At 38.7% G+C, this 14,408-nt stretch overlaps 1 protein-coding gene across 2 annotated transcripts in view; it reads right to left on the reverse strand.

The window, feature by feature from the left end:
* Positions 1-14,408, reverse strand: part of FMN1 (formin 1) — a 434,454-nt gene that overhangs the window by 238,456 nt on the left and 181,590 nt on the right. The gene's annotated exons all lie outside the window — the stretch shown is intronic.

Consider the following 14,408-nt stretch of genomic DNA (forward strand, 5'->3'; position numbering starts at 1 on the left):
TTTCCACATTCGGAATATGTGCAATTGAGGATGTAGATGGACTGGCAGTATACAAGTGATAAAGTTCGTCTGTAGCACCTAAGCTCCATACCTTTGAAAGCAGAGAGACCCAAACTAATATTCATTTTGAGTAACTAGAGAATTCTAAAACTTCACAAAGGAAGTTTCCTGACCACAGGGCATCAATACTCATCATTTTTGGAAAGTTTTGGCAAAGCATCACACTGATTTATTTGAGCTCACGAAGATCTGATGTAATATTTAAAAACAGATTTCTTCTTTGTGTAAACATGAATTAGGAAAAATGTAAATCCCCCATCTAGGTTTATTTTTTTAATATGGATTTTAATTATATATTTAGAAATCTGGGGTGCTCAAAGCCTTAAACAGTTAAGATAATAAATGGAATTTGGCAGAACATTTGTTCTGATTACTAGATGTTTAATGATACTTGGAACGTCAAGATGCATGTGAAATTACACTCAAGTATGATGCACACAAAATAACTTGGAAAGGATCAGATCTCATTTTGACTTGATTCTTTTCTCCTGGAATACAGACAAACCACATTCTTGTTTTCTTCCTGCATTCTCCCCCTTAGATTAAACTATATTACTTTTGACTGATACTCATCTCTGTAATTTGTGCTTTTTGAAAGGATAATTGTTACAAGAATTACATTTTCAGTTTTTTCCAGTAATTGGAAGATACAGCTTTAAATCAGTAGTCTTATTTCCTAGCTGATCAAACGTGGAACATAATTCACGAATTGTTTTCAAAATAAATGTTTAACTACTCTACGCAAAGTTTAAATGTCACTTTGAATTGAGTTTGACACAGGTTTATAGATGACTATAATTTTTTCTCTCCAAGAATTTTTCCATGTTAAATGTTACAGCTATTCCAATCTAAAGTGTGAAAAGACAGGGGCACTATTACCTAAAAATGCATACATAATTTCTACATAAGTCATTCCAAAGTTAATAACTAAATATGAAGGTTAATGATGATATAGGACCAGCTATATAACATCTGTATCAAACCACATACCTGCTGCAGTATTTCATGAACATGCTGCTGTCTCATGGAATCTGTCTGCTACAAGAGCTTACACGTGCCAATTTTGTGCCATGCACCGTTCGTGAAGAAATGAATGGCTCAAGTATCTATACCAGTCATCCATTCTAAATAATTACAAAATACTTACATTCTAAATATTTAGATTACTAGGAGTCTCAGTGTTGGACCATCACCTTTCCTTCACTGCACTTCAGAGCAATGAAAGACTTTGTGATTGCATGTCCTTGAACATAAAATTAATACACATATGAAATGGATTAGAATGGTTGAGGTGTTTGAAAGGAAGGAATTTTGATTTTGATAGAGATTGACGCAAAGATCATTTTTCTTGGTCCAAATTTACTTTGTTAAACATACTCTGACCTCAACTGTAGTTGCCAAATGTAAAAGCAAATGCCTATTTTCTTTTGAATCATTTTCTTTTTTACATTTTTTTCTCTCATATGTTTTTCAGATTTTGCTATCAAAACAGCACAGGTAAGATTAAAAATGTAGAATTAAATCCAAACACAATGTACCTATAAGGAAAACAGTTAACAGACCAGTACTAAAAAATTGGGGTCTCATAAAGGAGGAAATATTTAACTTTACTTCTGGGTGTGATCAGTTTTAAAAGCTGGGCTGGGGGGCGGAGGTGGGCAGTTAGCCATACAAAATCCTCTAGTAACACTTAAAACTGCCATTCACAGTTATGGTGTTTTTAAAAATCCTTTGGTATGGGTGGGGCATGGTTGCAGGTTTTAGAGTAAAAAATGTAAAATTACTCCAAGAGGTATTTCTGACAGCTGGTAGCCTCTATGTTTCAACCTTTATTATTATCATTATCATCATCATCATTATTATTATTTTTGGTAATTAGGTTGCTACTGAGCAAAGAATGAGTGATGCTGTAGGAGTCCAACGTTTGAGTTTAAGTTATAATAGAACAGAGTCCATCTGGACACAATGATCCATATCTTACAAAACTAGACTATCTCATTCAAAAATAATAAAATTCTCTCTCAAGCTCCTATTTATAAATCCTGAATGCAACTCTTACCCTTGCAGAGATAAGGAATGAAGACAGGAGAAAAAAGCATTAGACAACCTTCTGAACTTAAAAAGCAAACAACTTAAAAAGTTGAAATTGAATGAAAATATTTGGAAGAGGTGGCCTTATTTAGCTCTAATTGATTTGTACATTTCTGAAAGAATTGTGTTTAATTTTGCTCATGTGCCTAAAGATTTTGGTTTTGAACAAGCTATGTTAAATCTCAGAGCATATGCTTGATACTGCACACCATTGTGGAATATATGATGTTTACACTGCCTATCGCAAATTTCAATTAACACTTGCTCTGCCTTTAGCAGAGCGCTCTGTGTATGGATTAAGTGATGGACCATTGGATTGGGAAAATACCTGACTTCCAGTCAAGGTGCATCTATCAGCTGCCTTCATGGGCTTGGGCTCTATTACTGCTAGTAAGTATTACCTAGAAGGTGAGTCTCAATGGGTGATCAGCTTCTTTGGTATAAGGAACCTTGTCCTGTTGGGAGCATGTTTTTCCCTTAAGGGCATTATGGAAGAAAAGGCTGAAAAGCATTAAGCTTGATTCAAAGATCAGTTCTTTCAGGCTTTCAGACTCATCTATAAAAGGAAAGGGGTTTACGAATTACCAAAAATTCAAATGAGTCCATTTTGCTTTCACTTAAACTGTTACAAATGATCAATCACCATAACCTGTCTAGACATACAAAGTCTGCTAAATGTTCATTTAAGACGATGAGAAATAAACACCATTCTTCCAGTAGAAAGTCATAAACTTTTGAAACTATCTTTAAGAATCCTCGTGGGAACATAGTTTTCCTACTAGAGTCCTCCTGTGTCTTTGAATCTGAAAAATATTGCCTGTAAAATCACTCTGGTTTAAACACAGTTTCCACTACAGAGAAGGAAAAAGAAAATCAACCAGTGGTTAATATATGCATTGATGTATGTGTCACTGTGATGGGAGATTCAACTGTTTGCTGTTCATTGAAGGTTTTTCTCTATCATGGGCTTTGGCACTGGGGGTTGGAGGGAAGGGGCTAGAACCTATGCTTTCATGATTATAACAGCAGAGGCTGCCAATTGGCTAAGTCTGAGATAAAGATCCTCAGGTTTCAAAAGAGGGAACCTTTGGAAGTTAAGAGACACAAGTTTCATGTATAACAAGAACTCTTGCTGGGCCACAAAGGATTGACAAGGTAGTGGGGCAGCTTGTAACCAATCAAAGTGAAAGAAAAAGGCAGAGTGATGGGAAAGTATTAGGAAAGAGTAGAAGAGCAAGCTAACTAAAGCTGTAAGACTGAATCTGACTTCAGAAAGTCTTAAATACCATGCCAAGGGCTTAAACTCAACTTAATTAGCAATAGTAAGCCATTAAAGGTATGTATGAGAGAAAATTGATGCTTTCAAATTGTGGTGCTGGAGAAGACTCTTGCAAGTCCCTTGGACTATAAGATCAAACCAGTCAATCCAAATGGAAATCAGTCCTGGATATTCATTGGAAGAACTGATGCTGAAGCTCCAATACTTTGGCCACCTGATGTGAAGAAATGACTCATTAGAAAAGACCATGATGCTGGGAGAGATTGAGGGAAGGAGGAGAAGGGGTGACAGAGGATGAGATGGTTGGATGGCATCATCGACACAATGGATATGAGTTTGAGCATACTCTGAGAGATGGTGAAGGAGAGGGAAGCCTGGTGTGTTGCAGTCCATGGGGTTGAAAGAGTCAGACACGACTTAACTGAACAACAAGAGAGAAACAACAATCTCTAAGCAATTCATAATACGGCCTGAATATAGGCAAGATAAGATGAATCAGGACAAGGGCGGCATGGTGTCAAGGGATCATTGAGATAAAAATCAGCATCATTTGGCAATCAACTGGACGCAGAAACTGAGGATCCAGGAGCTGCAAAGATGCACCCAAGATTTCTAGTCTGGACTTTAAGAACAGTGGAACCTTAAATAGGACAGCTAAGAAAAGACTGTTCTGTGTTGTGTTTACTGAATACATTGTATAGGGGGAGGTCAGAAGCAGACAAGGAGATGAGTCCTTTCAACACTGGGATTATTGACATTTTTGATGCTAAGACTTTGAAAAATTATACTAAAGACATTTCCCAGTCTAGGATTTCCAGCAAAGACTAGAACTTTCCTGGAGCTAGAACTAGAGTTAACACTTGAATCTGAATAATAGGTCTGAAAAGCCTTTACATAGATATAAACTTGCAGCTTAATGAAATCTCTAAAGACAGCATACAGGAAGCCAGGAAACTCAAGGCCACCTTTTGGAGGATCACATTTAGGACTGCTGCAGAGACAAGGCTAAGGCAGCAGCAAAGAAGATGAAGAAAACACGTTCAGAGGAAGAGGAAAAAATGAGAATTCAGTGTCTTAGATGTTTTGGGAAGAGATTGAGGATTTCAGCACTGACACACTAAAATCAAGGCCAATGGAGACCCAGAGGCGACCAGGAACATGATCACTTCTCCGTGGTCTCAGCTTCTTCAGTAAGGGCAGCAGAAGGCACGTGGCAGAGAACCTGAGACATGTAATCAGTGTTTGAGAACTGTGCCATCGGGAGGGACAGATCGAAACTCCAAGATGTAGGAGTCAGTGAAGAGATTTTAAAGTAGAGGAGAGCTGAGTATATTATTACAAATGGGGGAAGGCACCTGCCAAAAACGGGACAATGAAGGAGAGAAAGTGCAGAAAAGATGGTAGAGAATAACACAGAAGGTGGGAGGTGGGGCTGCGTGAAAAAATATCAGGGGTCTCAGTTTCTTTTCCTAGCTACAGTGGCCGAAATTTAAAAAGAAAAAGGGGAAAAAAGGCAAAGAAATAGAGGCATTAATAGTCTAGAGACAAAGGCATTCAATCTCTATTTTCCTCTTGTCTTAAAAGAAGTGCCCCTCCCGCCACTATAGTGCTATATATATGGCTGAGCCACTCTGCTGTCCAGCAGAAACACAATGCTGCAAAGCAACTATACTCCAATCAATTTTAAAATAAATGAGATTCTGAGAGAGAAAAAAGTTCCCCCTTTACCCCTAGAGCTAATTTAGCCTGTTGGGTCCCTGATTTCACCTTCTGTCACATTCTCAGGAACATTTTCTCATCCCTTTGCTGCTCTCCAGCCAGGCTCTTCCCTTTACCTACTCAGGTCTCCTGTTGACAATGCAAGGCTGCTCAGACTGGTTCCCCACATGCTCGATGCCCAGTGCATGTCTGTTCTTACCACAGGAGATCAGCTCCACAACCATTCCCCTATATAAGCAGAGCAACACCATGGTGAAGGCAGCATCCCCATTTTACGGACTGTCCAAAGCCACGACCCTACAATATATCCGGGCTAAGACTTAAAGGCTGGGTCTGACTCTCAAGCCTTGTGTTCTTTCTCTTGTGCAGAGCTGTCTCTACACGCTTGTCAAGATGCCGGCAGGAGACTGTTTTTGTCCAAACATTACAAAGTACCTGGCTTGCTGTCAGAGGCCAAATTTTAAATGGCTGAAATAGCTTGATAGATTGTGTGAAAATTTTATGGTCCTTCCGTCAGACACCGTAATTTATTGTCACATAATACACAGTTAGAAGAACCAAAAGAAACCATCCCACAAGGGCAAACAATGTGGAGGCGGTGGCCCTTTGACACGCTCAGGCCACAGGCATTATATGGATCCAATAAGAAAGCTGCTTCTACGAGCGAGAAAACAACCTCTTGATCTTGCAAAATGTTTTTGGACACCTAAAGGCTCTTTTATGACTGTGGCTGATTAAAATGAAAAGCTTAAACGACTAAAATGCTCTTTTTGATGAGTTTTTGCCATGAACTATGGACCTTGTGGTCCAGTGGGATTCGAGCCCTTTGATCCTGGGCACTCACATAAATTCAGTCATAAAACAACATTGGATTTGATTTTACTAGTGTGGCTGATGTTGCCAGATTTGTAATGCAATCTTGTTTTCTCCCCTCCTCAGTTTTAGGCCCATCCACCATTATTTTATAGCAAAAGCAAAGGAGTTTCCATTTGTTTTGGCAATAATAAAGCCTCACAATTGAGACAGTACTCTAGGATGGGAATTTCACAGGAAAAAAAATGATTCTGTAATATGAATATATGAACATTGGAATGAATGTCATTTTATGTGCTGAAAATGTCAAAACGAAAAACCCTTTTCTGCATGAAAACGATTACAGATTTTCATTACCTAAGAGGGTTAGAATATGATGTGGTTGAGAATTACAAGCATAAAATAGGAAAAATACGATCAGATTTTAGTATCCATAAATTTCCAGCAGGACTAATTGAAAATGAATTTTTAAAAAAAATCAAAAGAACCTCCAGATTATTTATTAATGAGTGATAGATCATATCTTGGTTTTAAAATTTCATTTACCTAAAAAAAAAAATACCTGGTATCTGTGGAAGAGGTTAAGGAAACAGTCAACAAAACATTTGTTTAAGAAAAAGACATGCAATAACTAAACTTAAGATGTTTAACTCACTTCCCTTCCTAATCTTCTAATCATTTGCCTTTGAACGTGTCTGTACCACAATATAATATTCTTGTAACTTCTAATTTTAGAAGTGAACATTTTACTATGAAAGGTCTATGAGGGAGCCAAAATACAAATAACTCTTCAAAGACCTGCATTATGGAGGCCAACATGATCAATGGTGGGGGAGCTTTATTCATTTTTTTAGGGAGTAAAACATCAGTTTGGGCTCACTTAGGAAGAATCATGATACCTTTAGCCTGTTCACTAGACCAGGAAATACTAATTTAAGTTGGATAAACAGTTGTCAGAAATTTTTTTTTTCATGGATTGCTTGAAGGCTGGGAAATTGCTCACCAAGATTATTCTGGAAGTGACAGGAGCGCTAGAGTCATGACACTTCTCAACAATGGGTCTCACTTAAAACAACTGCCATAGAACATACAGATCACTATCCTTTGGGAACTAACAACAACAAATCCTTTAGGCAATGCCTTAGGATATTTTCAGTGTAGTCTCACAGTCCCTGCTGACCCCAGGGAGCAACTCAGCCTACAGCCCATCCAGAGCAATGTCACTTCAGCACACACTCACCCCCATGACTTCTGATGCTAATACACCAGATTAAGCCATATAAAGCTGCTGTTTTAGAGTCAAAAGTGACCAAGTATCAACAGTTTCCTATGATTCAACTTATACGCGCCATCTAAATTTGGAAAAGAAAAAACAAAACACTTTGTTCTATGTTTTCTGTATTATGTGAGAAAACTTTAAATATGTGTATTATGGCTATTTGCAGCAGATAGGGGTCATGCTATATGCAGTATTAATAAATAGAACATTATATAGATAATCCATAACAGCTTCCAAAGACCATACAGGTAATTGTCACTGACTTGTTGAGAAAAGTGATTGTCCTGGTTGTATGTATATATTGAGTTAGATGAGAGAAGAGTATGTAGATACCGAGAAAGAGCTTTCTCATGTCATGCTCAAAAGGGTAACAGAGTGTCAGCACCTTTCTCCCACTCTATTAATTCATTGAAAAAATATTTATTGTGTACTTATTATGTCAAATGGGGCTTCCCTGGTAGCTCAGCTGGTAAAGAATCCTCCTGCAATGCAGGAGACCCCGGTTCGACTCCTGCGTCGGGAAGATCACCTGGAGAAGGGACAGGCTACCCACTCTGGTATTTTGGGGCTTCCCTGGTGGCTCAGACGGGAAAGAATCTGCCTGCAATGTGGGAGACCTTGGATCGATCCCTGGGTTGGGAAGATCCCCTGGAGGAGGGCATAGCAACCCACTCCAGTATTCTTGCCTGGAGAATCCCCATGAACAGAGGAGTCTGGTGGGCTACAATCCATGGGGTCACAAACAGTCAGACACGACTGAGTGACTAAGAACAGCACATTACATTCAAATAGTGGTCTAGGTAGCCAAGGAAAAGAAAATCAAGCTGTACAAAGCAGAGAAGCAACAGTGGCAGCTTTAGTAGTTCTGTTTCAGCAGAAGCAACAATCAATCAGCACCGGGAGAAAGTCAATGCTTTCTGTCAGAGTGTGATTTCTCCCACCCATGCCCCTGCCTTCATCAAAGTCAGTGTCACCTCCTACCTGCAAGATGGCCATGCTTCGCAACTATCCCGTCCACTTCCATTCTGGCCCCACTACTATCGATCTGCTGAAACAGCAGCCGGGGGGGGGGGGGTCTTTTGAGAACACAAACCTATTCACGTCACACACTTCTCTGCTCAAACTTAGTAGGTTCCCAATGTACTGAGGGTGAAACTGGAAAACTTTAAAGAGACCAACAAGGCCAAGGCCCCTCCAGAATCCGGCCTCTTGCTCTCCTCCACAGCTAGAGTTTTCAAACTGTGGTGTGTGATCGCAAGTGGGATAACAAGTCGATTTATGCTTTATCACCAGCATATTTAAAACAAGAGTATTGAATATACCAAAATACATCACATGAAATAATTTCTGTTTAATAGAACTCCTATTTCACACACATACAGTCACACACAAACATTTAATCTGGATTTTGATATAAAACTCATTTCTTATTCCAGGATGCAGCTGAAGAAGTTTGAAAAATCCTACGCCAGAGCTTCACCCCCAAAGTCTCTGCTATTTGTCACTCACTACCCTGTGGTCACACTGACCTCCTCACAGTTCTCAAACCAACCACACTCCTCTTCACCCTTCGGATCTCTGCTTAAATGCCACTTCCTTAAAGTATATTTCCCTGACCCCTCAAATCTAAATTATAGCCTATCTGTAGCACCCCTTACTGTATTTTTCCTAACAGCATCCATCATATTATATCAACTGGTTATTTTATCAACATCTGTCTCTAACTTGACTATAGGCTTCCCTACAAGAAAGTAGGGACCATGTCTGTTCTGGTTCCTCCAGCACCTAGTACAGTGCCTGACACCTCGTAGCCACTTACTTATATATAGTGAATGAACAAGTGGCAGGACTCTAATTTCTTTTTGCTGAGTCCATTATTAGAGGAAGCATGGACGATCCATTTCAAAAGGCATTGTTTTCTGGTGGCTTTTTGTCTTTTGACATATGGAATATGCATGCATATTTATGGACATAAACACATGACATACTGCTTCTATAATTACATTAAACATTTATATACAGTATAGAACTATACATACCTATGAGTGTATGCCTATGAGTACAGAACTATACATACATATCTGTGTAAGCTGTTCTGTGAAGAAACTAAGAGTTATATTGTTATTCATGTATTTAAGGCAAAGCTCTAAACTGGAAAGCTCTTTCAATAATCAACAAAAAACTTGGAGCTTTATTAAGAGAAAAAGGGTCAAGCTGACCTCCAGTGGTAAAATTGGGGAATGACTTCTAAAATAACTGTACAGTGTACACAGGTTACCAATCACACAAATCCACAAGTCTACGAAACAGCTTTCTCAATTAACACTTTAAATTATGTGTATTATATATATTTTAAACAGATAGGGGTCATGTCACACAGACTGTTAACAGAAAATAAGCAGAACTGTATTACAGAGACACCCACAGCAGCTTCTAGAGACAGTCAAAAACAATCTCTAAAACATTTAAAAATATTTCATCTAAACTTAAACACATTTAAGACAATCAGAACATCTGAAACTTGAGCATTCTCTTAGTTAAGATCTAAGATCTGAAATTTGCAAGCTCCATTAAAAGAAGATAATTTAAAATGCAAACACTCACAGAATCTTTCCATTCATTAGTATCTGGGTAATATTAGGGACTTAGTTTAAACGGCCTGTTATCTAGCCTTTATGGTATAAATTCTATTTTCTAACTAAACAGTAAATCATCTGAGAACAGAATCCACGCAAGTATTAAATAATCCAGGGTATATGCTAACTGGAGTATCTGGCATATAGTAATATGCAATACACGTTAGCTGCTATTGTTATTAAATGTTTTATTTCTGGCATATTTCATATTTGAAAGGTGCTCTATGAGTATTGAGTATTATTAAAAAGTATAAAAACCACAGCTATGTATATAAAGTTGTATTTCAAAAAGTTTCTCATTTTTTGGCAATAAAACATTTGAAATGCAGTATCTCAGAGTACAAACTTAAGGAGCCCTAAGTCCTGGGATGTTTTCCCACATGATATTTTTTTCTTAAATCATGGCAGCAGCAATATTTTCCTTAGCAGGCAGGAATGGAAATAAGAGCATCATACTTATATCACAAAAATGTTAAAAGCGATGCTCTTGGGAACATTATGACATTAATTACAGAATATTTTTCCTTTATATAGGTACATGGTTTATAGTAAAAAAAAAAAAAACTTCACTGCCAAAAAATACACATCAACAGCCACTGACTTAAAGTGAACTAAATATGCTGATCCTCAGAACAAATAGTTATTTATTGGTCATCTACCAATGCCATTGCACCTCCTCCATTTAACTATCACTACAGTTGCCATCAGCATCCTATGAACCAAGTTACAGTGCCACCATGATCACAGTTTCTGATGAGAAACTGAAGCTCAGAAAGGTTTAGATAATTTGTTCAAGACCACACACACAGGTCCTTGACACTTTTGAACTGTGGTGTTGGGGAAGACTCTTGAGAGTCCCTTGGACTGCAAGGAGATCCAACCAGTCCATCCTAAAGGAAAGCTAGTCCTGAATATTCATTGGAAGGACTGATGCTGAAGCTCCAATACTTTAGCCACCTGATGACAAAAACTGACTCCTTGGAAAAAACCCTGATGCTGGGAAAGATTGAAGGCACGAGGAGAAGGAGGCGACAGAGGATGAGATGGTTGGATGGCATCACTGACTCAATGGACATGAGTCTGAGCAAGCTCTGGGAGTTGGTAATGGACAGGGAGGCCTGGCGTGCTACAGTCCATGGGGTCGCCAAGAGTTGGACATGACTGAGCGACTGAACACATGCAGGATTCAACCCGAGGGAGACTGCACAGCCACTCTGTTGTTTCTACTCAGTTCTTCTGCCTAGAACTGCATTACATTTCATCCAGAGAATGGTTACTTACAGTCATTATGTGGGTTAGTTCTTCAGCAATTTCTGCTGCTAAGGTACACTGCTCTTAAGGACTGATATTTTACCCAAGGAGAGATCAAAGGCAAAAGTCAGTCCAGAAACAAGGTCACGTCACAAATCCTTTCTAGGAAAGGACGTTCAACGTGGAAGAACTTCCAGAGGTTCAGTGTAGATGTTGAGTGTCACTTCGTAAGGCTGATATAATAACTCATTTAATCTTCATACAAAAAGAGTGGAACATAGTAAATGATCATTAAATAGCAGCTATGATTATTATTAACCCTCATGAGAATCAGTGGCAGTGAAATGGTCAAAATGCATAAACACACAGACGTCATAAATTCACACTCTGGATTCCAAAGCCCACACAAGGCTGGGCTTGTTAGAAGAGGTTAAAGCACCACCTATCACACGTGAGCCCATCCTACAAACAGATAACAGCACAGAGCAGAGTCACATCTCCCATTTGCTTAACCAATCAGTAACGCTGGGACTCCACTGGGGAAGGCAAAGTCTGAAAACAGCTGAGGAACTCCTATGTTCAAACTGTAGAAATCAATGAATTGAGTAGCTGGCAAGAAGCAGAAAAGTTCTGCCACTGTATTTTCTCAATGGTCTCAGGAATTAATTTGTCTGAGACTCAGGTGTCAGATCTCTAAGACGAATATAGACAACTATCAAGATTATGGTGATAAATACTAGAGGCTCTTCCTCAAGCTGGATTCAGGACGTGCTATGAGAAATGAGGTTAGAAAGGGCAATCTTCAACGTGCTATTTTCTTCTATACTTAGGTAGGAAGAACGGCTTGTCATTTCTGAAACCTGTGAGATAAGAGAACTCTGTTGCTATTTTTTGTTTATAAACATCATAGAAATGTCTCCATCTTTCTTACCCAATAAATAGCTTGTATAGGATAATAATAAGGGATGATCTGCAGAGATGTTTGTCACAGGATGAAGGGAAGAGGGAAACTGAAGAGTTAGAAAACTATTGTACTAGAGAAAGTGCATCAAAGCAGCTGATAAATTGACCAGCAGAAACAAAGTATATTTAGAAACCAGACAGGCCTGGTTAGGAGACCCTGCCATTATACTAGCTAGTTATGAAAACTCAGGACAGCACTTAACTTCTGAGCCTCAACTGATTAGATACCATGTATACAAATAAAGCATCGAGCAGAATGCCTGGAAGTTTGTACTTCATATTCAATAATGATGATCATATTCTTCTCCAATTAAAGTCAGAAAGCAAAGGGTACTCAGCATTTAAATTTTGAAAAATAAAGCAAAAATGTAGTAGAACATTCCTAAAAATGTAATAGAACACCAATGATACTCAATTTTCTGCCCTAAGAACTATCTTTTGCTCACCTTTCCAACATAGCTGCCCTCTCTATTCCATCAATAACACTTTCAGAGAAGGACAAGAGAAAGAAAGAAAGGAAAGGAGGGAAGAGAAAAGAAATATAAAAGTCCACGAAGTTATAAAAGCAAAAGGGATGTTTGCTTGTTATTCATGAGGCCATGGAGAAAGAGGATGAGGACATTCTTACTCAGCTTCTCCCAGCTCAGTATCGAGTCACCAACATGGATGTTTACAGGATCAGGCAACTAACATCAACAAGATGACAGGGAAGTGGGGGAAGCATTGTGGAAATTAGACCACAGGTGTTCATTTAAATTGATTGAAGGGTGATTTTTTAAATAGCATTATTATGATCAAACAAACTTCTTTGGATTGTATTTGACAGCGCCATAAAATTAAGAACTCTTTGGCCTCCCACTGCTATCTTCAAAATAAAATAAACCTTAAATACCATGAATCATGAAGCAATTTCTGGCAACATCCAGTCAGATCACTCAATAACTTTTTATATTTTGACTCGCCGTTCAGCACTGCTTCAGGCAATGTGGAGCCAGGGTATCTCAAAGACTTTTGGATTGAGTTGAGGCAGACACATGGGCCCACTCTCACCGGGCCAGAAATAATTCAGAAGAAAACATAGACTACCTAGTTCTATACTCTTACTTTATTGCTGCTACTGCTGCTGCTGCTAAGTCGCTTCAGTCTTGTCTGACTCTGTGCAACCCCACAGACGGCAGCCCACCAGGCTCCCCTGTCCCTGGGATTCTCCAGGCAAGAACACTGGAGTGGGTTGCAATTTCCTTCTCCAATGCATGAAAGTGAAAAGTTTAAGTGAAGTCGTTCAGTCGTGTCTGATTCTTAGAGACCCTGCAGACTGCAGCCTACCAGGTTCCTCCGTCCATGGGATTTTCCAGGCAAGAGTACTGGAGTGGGGATGCCATCGCCTTCTCCCTACTTTACTGCTACAGAATCCATTATTCACCCAAGGACTAACAAACTCACAGCATTACTGAGCAAAGTAAGACATATCAAGGGAGAAGGAAGCACTCCCCATGGGATCTAACATACTTCATTCACTTTCTCATATTTCATGAAAAGTCAAAAGAGCAAAGGTCAATAACTGAATCATGTTGCTGTACACTATAAACTAACACAATGCTGTAAATCAATTATACTTCAAATTTTAAAGTTTTTTAAAAAGCAAAGGCTCAACATTCAAAAAGTCACCATTTCAGCATCTGCTTGTCCCCTTCCATCAAAAACTATAAAAAAGAATCATCATCTTGGCTCACGTGAGTGACTCAAGTTCAGAGTTTAAGACTCAAAGGGATTCACAGCAGCACTATTTACAATAGCCAAAACTTGGAAACAACCCAGATGTCCACTGACAGATGAATGGAGAAAAAAGATGTCGTACATACGTACAATGGAATACTACTCAGCCATTAAAAGAGAATGAAATAACGCCATTTGCAGCAGCATGGATACAACTTGAGATTATCATACTAAGTGAAATAAGTCAGAAAAAAGAGACAAATACCATACGTTATCACCATATGATATTACTTATATGTGGAATCTAAAATATGGCACACACGAACTTATCTACAAAACAGAAACAGATGCACAGACACAGATCAGACTTGTGGTTGCCAAGGAGGGGTGGTGAGAAGAGGGATGGACTGGGAGTTTGGGGTTGGTAGATGCAAACAATTACATTTAGAATGGATAAATAACAAGGTCATACTGCATAGCACAGGGAACTATATACAATCTTCTGGGATAAACCCTGAAGGAAAACAATATTTTAAAATACTACTCTGCTGTGCAGCAGAGGTTGTATACAACACTGCAAATCTACTATGCTTCAATTAAA

Source organism: Capricornis sumatraensis, chromosome 2 (assembly GCF_032405125.1).
Source record: "Capricornis sumatraensis isolate serow.1 chromosome 2, serow.2, whole genome shotgun sequence".
Lineage (NCBI taxonomy): Eukaryota > Metazoa > Chordata > Mammalia > Artiodactyla > Bovidae > Capricornis > Capricornis sumatraensis.